The sequence below is a fragment of the Somniosus microcephalus genome, unplaced genomic scaffold, assembly GCF_052327205.1.
Source record: "Somniosus microcephalus isolate GS21.2 unplaced genomic scaffold, FLI_Smic_1.0 scaffold232, whole genome shotgun sequence".
Classification (NCBI taxonomy): Eukaryota; Metazoa; Chordata; class Chondrichthyes; order Squaliformes; family Somniosidae; genus Somniosus; species Somniosus microcephalus.
This window is the reverse complement of record NW_028225419.1, coordinates 422930-435729: the sequence shown is the minus strand read 5'-3', so window position 1 is coordinate 435729 and position 12800 is coordinate 422930.

Below are 12800 nucleotides of genomic sequence, written 5' to 3'. Positions count from 1 at the left end.
CTCTCTTTATATTCCACTAGACCCTGTCTCTATTTATATTACATTAGAAACTGTCTCAGTTTATATTACACTAGACCCTGTCTCTGTTTATATTACACTAGACACTGTCTCTGTTTATATCACACGAGACACTGTCTATGTTTATGTTACACTAGACATGGTCTCTGGTTAGATTACAGTAGCCAGGGTCTATGTTTGTATTACACTAGACACTGTCTCTGCTTATTTTGCACTAGACCATGTCTCTGTTTATATTACACTGGAGCGTGTCTCTGTTTGTATTACAGTAGACTTTGTCTCTGATTATGTTACACTCGACGCTGTCTCATATTAGATTACACTAGATGCTGTCTCCGTTTATTTTACACTGGACCCTGTCTCTGTTTATAATACACCAGACACTGTCTCTGTTTATATTACACTAGTCTCTGTCTCTGTTTATATAAGTCTAGGCTCTGTCTCAGTTTATATTACACTAGATCCTATCTCTGTCTATATTACACTAGACCCTGTCCCTGTTTATATTACTCTAGACCCTGTCTCTATTTATATTACACTAGGCCCTCCCTCTGTTAAAATTACAAAAGACCCTGTCTCTGTTTATATTACACTCGACCCTGTCTCTGTTTATACTTTACTAGACACTGTCTCTGTTTATATTACACTAGACCCTGTCACTGTTGATATTACACTAGACCCTGTCTCTGTTTATATTACACTGGAGACTGTCTTTGTTTATATTACACTAGAGCCTGTATGTGTTTATATTACACTAGAACCTGTCTCTGTTTATATTACTCTGGACCTTGTCTCTGGTTATATTACACTAGACCCTGTCTCTGTTTATATTACACTAGACCCTGTTTCTGTTTTTATATCAACAGACCCTGTCTTTGTTTCTTTACACTACACCCTCTCTCTGTTTATATTACACCAGAACCTGTCTCTGTTTGCATTATACTGGAGCCTGTCGCTGCTTATATTGCACTAGACACTGTCCCTGTTTATATTACACTAGACCCTGTCTCTGTTTATATTACACTAGACCCTGTCTCTGTTTATATTACACTAGAAACTGTCTCAGTTTATATTACTCTAGACCCTGTCTCTATTTATATTACACTAGACACTGTCTCTGTTTATATTACACTAGACACTGTCTATGTTTATGTTACACTAGACCTGGTCTCTGGTTAATTTACAGTAGACAGGGTCCCTTTTTATATTACACTAGACCCTGTCTCTGCTCCTATTGTACTGGACACTGTCTCTGTTTATATTACACTAGGCACTGTCTATATTTATATTACACTAGACATGGTCTCTGGTTATTTTACAGTAGACAGGATCTTTGTTTTTATTACAGTAGAACCTGTCTCTGCTTATTTTGCATTAGACCCTGTCTCAGTTTATATTACACGAGACGCTGTCTCTGTTTGTATTACTCTTGACAGGGTCTCTGTTTATAATACACTAGACCCTGTCTCTGATTATATTACACTAGACAGTGTATCTGTTTATGTTACACTAGACAATGTCCCTGTTATATTTCATTCATCCCTTTCTCAGCTTATATTACTCTAGATTCTGTCTCTGTTTATATTATGCTAGATCCTGTCTCTGCTTATATTACACTAGACCCTGTCTCTGTTTATATTACACTAGTTCCTGTCTCTGATTATATTACACTAGACCCTGTCTCTGTTTATATTACACAACACCCACTCTCTGTTTATATTACACCAGAACCTGTCTCTGTTTGCATTATACTGGAGGCTGTCTCTGTGTATATTACACTAGACCCTGTCTCTGTTTATAATACACTAGAAACTGTCTCTGTTTATATTACACTAGACACTGTCTATGTTTATATTACACTAGACTCTGTCCCTGTTTATATTACTCTAGCCCCTGTCTCTGTTTATATTACACTAGACCCTCCCTCTGTTAAAAGTACAATAGACCCTGTCTCTGTTTATACTACTCTAGACCCTGTCTCTGTTTATATTACACTAGAGACTGTCTCTGTTTATATTACACTAGACCCTGTCACTGTTGATATTACACTAGACCCTGTCTCTGTTTATATTACACTAGACCATTTCTCTCTTTATATTACACTAGAGCCTGAATGTGTTTATATTACACTAGAACCTGTCTCTGTTTATATTACTCTGGACCTTGTCTCTGGTTATATTACACTAGAACCTGTCTCTGTTTATATTACAGTAGACACTGTTTCTGCTTTTATTTCAACAGACCCTGTCTCTGTTTGTATTACACGACACCCTCTCTCTGTTTATATTACACCAGAACCTGTCTCTCTTTGCATTATACTGGAGCCTGTCGCTGCTTATATTACACTAGACACTGTCCCTTTTTATATTACACCAGACCCTGTCTCTGTTTATATTACACTAGACACTGTCTCTGTTTATATTACACTAGCCACTGTCTATGTTTATGTAACACTAGACCTGGTCTCTGGTTAATTTACAGTAGAGAGTATCTTTGTTTATATTACACTAGAACCTGTCTCTGCTTATTTTGCATTAGACCCTGTCTCAGTTTATATTACACTAGATCCTGTCTCTGTTTATATTACACTAGATCCTGTCTCTGTTTATTTTACACTAGACCCTGTCTCTGTTTATATTACACTAGATCCTGTCTCTGGTTATATTACACTAGACCCTGTCTCTGTTTATATTACACTAGACCCTGTCTCTGTTTTTATTTCAACAGACCCAGTCTCTGTTTATATTACACTACACCCTCTCTCTGTTTATATTACACCAGAACCTGTCTCTGTTTGCATTATACTGGAGACAGTCTCTGTGTATATTACACTAGACCCTGTCTCTGTTTATAATACACTAGACACTGTCTCTGTTTATATTACACTAGACACTGTCTATGTTTATTTTACACTAGACATGGTCTCTGGTTTTTTTTCAGTAGACAGGGTCTTTGTTTATATTACACTAGACCCTATCTCTGCTAATTTTGCGTTAGACCATGTCTCAGTTTATATTACACGAGACGGTGTCTCTGTTTGCATTGCTCTTGACAGGGTCTCTGTTTATATTACACTAGACAATGTCTCTGTTAACATTTCATTAGTCCCTTTCTCAGCTTAAATTACACTAGATCCTATCTCTGTTTATATTACACTAGGCTCTCTCTCTCTGTATATTACACTGGAGCCTGTCTCTGTTTATATTACAGTAGACTTTGTCTCTGATTATGTTACACTCGACACTGTCTCATATTATATTACACTAGATCCTGTCTCCGTTTATATTACACTAGACCCTGTCTCTGTTTATATTACACTAGACCCTGTCTCTGTTTATATTACACTAGACTCTGTCTCTGTTTATATTACACTACACTGTCTCAGTTTATATTACATTGAACCTATCTCTGTATATATTACACTCGACCCTGTCCCTGTTTTTATTACTCTAGACCCTGTCCCGGTTTATATTACACTAGACCTTCCCTCTGTTTAAAGTACAATTGACCCTGTCTCTTTTTATATTACTCTAGACCCTGTCTCTGTTTATATTACACTAGACACTGTCTCTGTTTATATTACACTAGACCCTGTCACTGTAAACATTACACTAGACTCTGTCTCTGTTTATATTACACTGGAGCCTGTCTTTGTTTATATTACAGTAGACCCTGTCTCTGATTATATTACACTTGACCCTGTCTCTGTTTATATTACACTAGACCCTGTTTCTGCTTTATTTTCAACAGACCCTCTCTCTGTTTATATTACACCAGAATCTGTCTCTGTTTGCATTATCCTGGAGCCTGCCTCTGCTTATATTACACTAGACACTGTCCCTGATTATATTACATCATACACTGTCGCTGTTTATATTACACTAGACCCTTTCTCTCTTTATATTACACGAGACCCTGTCTCTATTTATATAGCATTAGAAATTGTCTCAGTTTATATTACACTAGTCCCTGTCCCTGTTTATATTACACTAGACCCTGTCTCTGTTTATATTACACTAGGTCCTGTCTCTGTTTATATTACACTAGACCCTGTCTCTGTTTATATTACACTAGACACTGTCTCTGTTTATATTACACTAGACACTTTCTCTGTTTATATTACATGAGACACTGTCTCTGTTTATATTACACTAGACCCTGTCTCTGTTTATATTACACTAGGTCCTGTCTCTGTTTATATTACACTCGACCCTGTCTCTGTTTATATTACACTAGACACTGTCTCTGTTTATATTACACTAGACACTGTCTCTGTGTATGTTACACTAGACACTGTCTCTGTTTATATTACACTAGACACTGTCTCTGTTTATTTTACACTAGACATGGTCTCTGGTTAGATTACAGTAGACAGGGTCTCTGTTTGTATTACACTAGACACTGTCTCTGCTTATTTTGCACTAGACCCTGTCTCTGTTTATATTACACTGGAGCCTGTCTCTGTTTCTATTACAGTAGACTTTGTCTCTGATTATGTTACACTCGACGCTGTCTCATATTAGATTACAGTAGATGCTGTCTCCGATTATATTACACTATACCCTGTCTCTGTTTATAATACACTAGACACTGTCTCTGTTTATATTACACTAGACTCTGTCTCTGTTTATATAAGTCTAGACTCTGTCTCAGTTTATATTACACTAGACCCTATCTCTGTGTATATTACACTAGACCCTGTCCCTGTTTATATTACTCTAGACCCTGTCTCTGTTTATATTACACTAGACCCTCCCTCTTTTAAAAGTACAATAGACCCTGTCTCTGTTTATATTACTCTAGACCCTGTCTCTGTTTATATTACACTAGAGACTGTCTCTGTTTATATTACACTAGACCCTGTCACTGTTGATATTACACTAGACCCTGTCTCTGCTTATATTACACTGGAGCCTGTCTTTGTTTATATTACACTAGAGCCTGTATGTGTTTATATTACACTAGAACCTGTCTCTGTTTATATTACTCTGGACCTTGTCTCTGGTTATATTACACTAGACCCTGTCTCTGTTTATATTACACTAGACACTGTTTCTGTTTTTATTTCAACAGACCCTGTCTCTGTTTGTATTACACGACACCCTCTCTCTGTTTATATTACACCAGAACCTGTCTCTGTTTGCATTATACTGGAGTCTGTCGCTGCTTATATTACACTAGACACTGTCCCTGTTTATATTACACTAGACCCTGTCTCTGTTTATATTACACTAGACCCTGTCTCTGTTTATATTACACTAGAAACTGTCTCATTTTATATTACTGTAGGCCCTGTCTCTGTTTATATTACACTAGACACTGTCTCTGTTTATATTACACTAGACACTGTCTATGTTTATGTTACACTAGACCTGGTCTCTGGTTAATTTACAGTAGACATGGTCCTCTTTATATTACACTAGACCCTGTCTCTGTTTCTATTACACTGGACACTGTCTCTGTTTATATTACACTAGATCCTGTCTCTGTTTATATTACACTAGATCCTGTCTCTGGTTATATTACACTAGACCCTGTCTCTGTTTATATTACATTAGACCCTGTCTCTGTTTATATTACACTAGACACCGCCTATGTTTATTTTACACTAGACATGGTCTCTGGTTATTTTTCAGTAGACAGGGTCTTTGTTTATATTACACTAGACCCTTTCTCTGCTTATTTTGCATTAGACCATGTCTCAGTTTATATTACACGAGACGCTGTCTCTGTTTGCATTACTCTTGACAGGGTCTCTGTTTATAATATAATAGACCCTGTCTCTGTTGATATTACACTAGACAGTTTATCTGTTTATATTACACGAGACAATTTCTCTGTTAACATTTCATTAGTCCCTTTCTCAGCTTATATTACACTAGATCCTGTCTCTGTTTATATTACACTAGATCCTGTCTATGTTTATATTACACTAGACCCTGTCTCTGTTTATATTACACTGGAGCCTGACTCTGTTTCTATTACAGTAGACTTTGTCTCTGATTATGTTACACTCGACGCTGTCTCATGTTATATTACACTAGATCCTGTCTCCGTTTATATTACACTGGAGCCTGTCTCTTTTTATATTACAGTAGACTTTGTCTCTGATTATGTTACACTCGACGCTGTCTCTTGTTATATTACATTAGATCCTGTCTCCGTTTATATTACACTAGATCCTGTCTCTATTTATATTACACTAGACCCTGTCTCTGTTTATATTACTCTAGACCCTGTGTCTGATTATATAACACTAGACCCTCCCTCTGTTAAACGTACAATATACCCTTTTCTCTGTTTATATTATACTAGACCCTGTCTCTGTTTATATTACACCAGACACTGTCTCTGTTTATATTACACTAGACCCTGTCGCTGTTGATATTACACTAGACCCTCCCTCTGTTAAAAGTAAAATAGACCCTGTCTCTGTTTATATTACACTAGACCCTGTCTCTGTTTATATTACACTAGAGACTGTCGCTGTTTATATTACACTAGAACCAGTCACTGTTGATATTACACTAGACCCTGTCTCTGTTTATATTACACTGGAGCCTGTCTTTGTTTATATTGCACTAGAGCCTGTATGTATTTATATTACACTAGAACCTGTCTCTGTTTATATTACTCTGGACCTTTTCTCTGGTTATATTACACTAGATACTGTCTCTGTTTATATTACAGTAGACACTGTTTCTGCTTTTATTTCAACAGACCCTGTCTCTGTTTGTATTACACGACACCCTCTCTCTGTTTATATTACACCAGAACCTGTCTCTGTTTGCATTATACTGGAGCCTGTCGCTGCTTATAATAAACTAGACACTGTCCCTGTTTATATTACACTAGACCCTGTTTCTGTTTATCTTACACTAGACCCTGTCTCTGTTTATATTACACTAGACACTGTCTCTGTTTATATTACACTAGCCACGGTCTATGTTTATGTAACACTAGACCTGGTCTCTGGTTAATTTACAGCAGACAGTATCATTGTTTATATTACACTAGAACCTGTCTCTGCTTATTTTGCATTAGACCCTGTCTCAGTTTATATTACACTAGATCCTGTCTCTGTTTATATTACACTAGATCCTGTCTCTGTTTATATTACACTAGACCCTGTCTCTGTTTATATTACACTAGATCCTGTCTCTGGTTATATTACACTAGAGCCTGTCTCTGTTTATATTACACTAGACCCTGTCTCTGTTTTTATTTCAACAGACCCAGTCTCTGTTTATATTACACTACACCCTCTCTCTGTTTATATTACACCAGAACCTGTCTCTGTTTGCATTATACTGGAGACAGTCTCTGTGTATATTACACTAGACCCTGTCTCTGTTTATAATACACTAGACACTGTCTCTGTTTATATTACACTAGACACTGTCTATGTTTATTTTGCACTAGACATGGTCTCTGGTTTTTTTTCAGTAGACAGGGTCTTTGTTTATATTACACTAGACCCTGTCTCTGCTAATTTTGCATTAGACCATGTCTCAGTTTATATTACACGAGACGGTGTCTCTGTTTGCATTGCTCTTGACAGGGTCTCTGTTTATATTACACTAGACAATGTCTCTGTTAACATTTCATTAGTCCCTTTCTCAGCTTAAATTACACTAGATCCTATCTCTGTTTATATTACACTAGGCTCTCTCCCTCTGTATATTACACTGGAGCCTGTCTCTGTTTATATTACAGTAGACATTGTCTCTGATTATATTACACTCGACAGTGTCTCATATTATATTACACTAGATCCTGTCTCCGTTTATATTACACTAGACCCTGTCTCTGTTTATATTACACTAGACTCTGTCTCTGTTTATATTACACAAGACTCTGTCTCTCTTTATATTACACTACACTGTCTCAGTTTATATTACATTGAACCTATCTCTGTGTATATTACACTCGACCCTGTCCCTGTTTTCATTACTCTAGACCCTGTCCCGGTTTATATTACACTAGACCTTCCCTCTGTTTAAAGTACAATAGACCCTGTCTCTTTTTATATTACACTAGACCCTGTCTCTGTTTATATTACACTTGACCCTGTCTCTGTTTATATTACACTAGACCCTGTTTCTGCTTTATTTTCAACAGACCCTCTCTCTGTTTATATTACACCAGAATCTGTCTCTGTTTGCATTATCCTGGAGCCTGCCTCTGCTTATATTACACGAGACACTGTCCCTGCTTATATTACATCAAACACTGTCGCTATTTATATTACACTAGACCCTTTCTCTCTTTATATTACACTAGACCCTGTCTCTATTTATATAACATTAGAAACTGTCTCAGTTTATATTACACTAGTCCCTGTCCCTGTTTATATTACACTAGACATGGTCTCTGGTTAGATTACAGTAGACAGGTTCTCTGTTTGTATTACACTAGACACTGTCTCTGCTTATTTTGCACTAGACCCTGTCTCTGTTTATATTACACTGGAGCCTGTCTCTGTTTCTATTACAGTAGACTTTGTCTCTGATTATGTTACACTCGACGCTGTCTCATATTAGATTACACTAGATGCTGTCTCCGTTTATATTACACTATACCCTGTCTCTGTTTATAATACACTAGACACTGTCTCTGTTTATATTACACTAGACTCTGTCTCTGTTTATATAAGTCTAGACTCTGTCTCAGTTTATATTACACTAGACCCTATCTCTGTGTATATTACACTAGACCCTGTCCCTGTTTATATTACTCTAGACCCTGTCTCTGTTTATATTACACTAGACCCTCCCTCTGTTAAAAGTACAATAGACCCTGTTTCTGTTTATATTACTCTAGACCCTGTCTCTGTTTATATTACACTAGAGACTGTCTCTGTTTATATTACACTAGACCCTGTCACTGTTGATATTACACTAGACCCTGTCTCTGCTTATATTACACCAGAGCCTGTCTCTGTTTGCATTATACTGGAGTCTGTCGCTGCTTAAATTACACTAGACACTGTCCCTGTTTATATTACACTAGACCCTGTCTCTGTTTATATTACACTAGACCCTGTCTCTGTTTATATTACACTAGAAACTGTCTCTCTTTATATTACACTAGACACTGTCTATGTTTATGTTACACTAGACCTGGTCTCTGGTTAATTTACAGTAGACATGGTCCCTCTTTATATTACACTAGACCCTGTCTCTGTTTCTATTACACTGGACACTGTCTCTGTTTATATTACACTAGATCCTGTCTCTGTTTATATTACACTAGATCCTGTCTCTGGTTATATTACATTAGACCCTGTCTATGTTTATATTACACTATGGTGTGGAGATGCCGGAGTTGGACTGGGGTGGACAAATGTAAAAAGTCACACAACACCAGGTTCTAGTCCAACAGCTTTATTTGAAATCACAAGCTTTCGGAGCGCTGCTCCTTCTTCACCTGAAGAAGGAGCAGCGCTCCGAAAGCTTGTGATTTCAAATAAAGCTGTTGGACTAGAACCTGGTGTTGTGTGACTTTTTACATATATTACACTAGACACCGCCTTTGTTTATTTTACACTAGACATGGTCTCTGGTTATTTTTCAGTAGACAGGGTCTTTGTTTATATTACACTAGACCCTTTCTCTGCTTATTTTGCATTAGACCATGTCTCAGTTTATATTACACGAGACGCTGTCTCTGTTTGCATTACTCTTGACAGGGTCTCTGTTTATAATACAATAGACCCTGTCTCTGTTGATATTACACTAGACAGTGTATCTGTTTATATTACACGAGACAATTTATCTGTTAACATTTCATTAGTCCCTTTCTCAGCTTATATTACACTAGATCCTGTCTCTGTTTATATTACACTAGATCCTGTCTATGTTTATATTACACTAGACCCTGTCTCTGTTTATATTACACTGGAGCCTGTCTCTGTTTCTATTGCAGTAGACTTTGTCTCTGATTATATTACACTCGACGCTGTCTCATGTTATATTACACTAGATCCTGTCTCCGTTTATATTACACTGGAGCCTGTCTCTGCTTATATTACAGTAGACTTTTTTCTCTGATTATGTTACACTCGGCGCTGTCTCTTATTATATTACACTAGATCCTGTCTCCGTTTATATTACACTAGATCCTGTCTCTGTTTATATTACACTAGACCCTGTCTCTGTTTATATTACACTAGACTCTGTCTCTCTTTATATTACACTAGACCCTGTCTCTGTTTATATTACTCTAGACCCTGTGTCTGATTATATTACACTAGACCCTCCCTCTGTTAAACGTACAATAGACCCTTGTCTCTCTTTATATTACACTAGACACTGTCTCTGTTTATATTACACCAGACACTGTCTCTGTTTATATTACACTAGACCCTGTCGCTGTTGATATTACACTAGACCCTGTCTCTGTTTATATTACACTGCAGCCTGTCTTTGTTTATATTACACTAGACCCTGTCTCTGTTTATATTACACTAGACCCTGTCTCTGTTTATATTACTCTAGACCCTGTCTCTGATTATATTACACTAGACCCTGTCTCCGTTTATATTACATTAGACCCTGTTTCTGTTTTTATTTCAACTGACCCTGTCTCTGTTTATATCACACTAAACCCTCTCTCTCTTTATATTACACCAGAACCTGTCTCTGTTTGCATTTTACTGGAGCCTGTCTCTGCTTATATTACACTAGACACTGTTCCTGTTTATATTACACTCGACCCTGTCTCTGTTTATATTACACTAGAGACTGTCTCTGTTTTTATTACACCAGAGACTGTCTATGTTTATGTTACACTAGACATGGTCTCTGGTTATTTTTCAGTAGACAGGGTCCCTCTTTATATAACACTAGACCCTGTCTCTGTTTATATTACGCTAGACACTGTCTCTGTTTATATTACACTAGACACTGTCTATGTTTATATTACACTAGACATGGTCTCTGGTTATTTTACAGTAGACAGGATCTTTGTTTATATTACACTAGAACCTGTCTCTGCTTATATTGCATTAGACTCTGTCTCAGTTTATATTACACGAGACGCTGTCTCTGTTTGTATTACTCTTGACAGGGTCTCTGTTTATAATACACTAAACCCTGTCTCATTTTATATTACACTAGGCAGTGTATCTGTTTATATTACTCTAGACAATGTCTCTGTTAACATTTCATCAGTCCCTTTCTCTGCTTATATTACACTAGATCCTGTCTCTGTTTATATAACACTAGATCCTGTCTCTGTTTATATTACACTAGATCCTGTCTCTGTTTATATTACACTGGAGCCTGTCTCTGTTTATATTACAGTAGACTTTGTCTCTGATTATGTTACACTCGACATTGTCTCATGTTATATTACACTAGATCCTGTCTCCGTTTATATTACACTGGAGCCTGTCTCTGTTTATATTACAGTAGATTCAGTCTCTGATTATGTTGCACTCGACGCTGTCCCATATTATATTACACTAGATCCTGTCTCCGTTTATATTACACTAGACCCTGTCTCTGATTGTATTACACTAGACCTGTCTCTGTTTATATTACACTAGACTCCGTCTCTCTTTATATTACACTAGACTCTGTCTCAGTTTATATTATACTAGACACTATCTCTGTGTAAATTACACTAGACCCTCTCCCTGTTTATATTACTCTAGACCCTTTCTCTGTTTATATTACACTAGACCCTCCCTCTGTTTAAATTACAATAGACCCTGTCTCTGTTTATATTACACTGGAGCCTGTCTTTGTTTATATTACACTAGACGCTGTCTCTGTTTATATTACAGTAGACCCTGTCTCTGTTTATATTACTCTAGACCCTGTCTCTGATTATATTACACTAGACCCTATCTCTGTTTATATTACACTAGACCCTGATTCTGTTTTTAATTCAACAGACCCTGTCTCTGTTTATATTACACTACACCCTCTCTCTGTTTATATTACACCAGAACCTGTCTCTGTTTGCATTATACTGGAGCCTGTCTCTGCTTATATTACACTAGACACTGTCCCTGTTTATATTACACGAGACCCTGTCTCTTTTTATATTACACTATAACTGTCTCAGTTTATATTACACTAGACCGTGTCTCTGTTTATATTACAGCAGAACCTGTCTCTGTTTGCATTAAACTGGAGCCTGTCTCCGTTTATATTACACTAGACCCTGTCTCTGTTTATATTACACTAGACTCTGTCTCTGTTTATATTACACAAGACTCTGTCTCTCTTTATATTACACTACACTGTCTCAGTTTATATTACATTGAACCTATCTCTGTGTATATTACACTCGACCCTGTCCCTGTTTTCATTACTCTAGACCCTGTCCCGGTTTATATTACACTAGACCTTCCCTCTGTTTAAAGTACAATAGACCCTGTCTCTTTTTATATTACACTAGACCCTGTCTCTGTTTATATTACACTTGACCCTGTCTCTGTTTATATTACACTAGACCCTGTTTCTGCTTTATTTTCAACAGACCCTCTCTCTGTTTATATTACACCAGAATCTGTCTCTGTTTGCATTATCCTGGAGCCTGCCTCTGCTTATATTACACGAGACACTGTCCCTGCTTATATTACATCAAACACTGTCGCTATTTATATTACACTAGACCCTTTCTCTCTTTATATTACACTAGACCCTGTCTCTATTTATATAACATTAGAAACTGTCTCAGTTTATATTACACTAGTCCCTGTCCCTGTTTATATTACACTAGACATGGTCTCTGGTTAGATTACAGTAGACAGGGTCTCTGTTTGTATT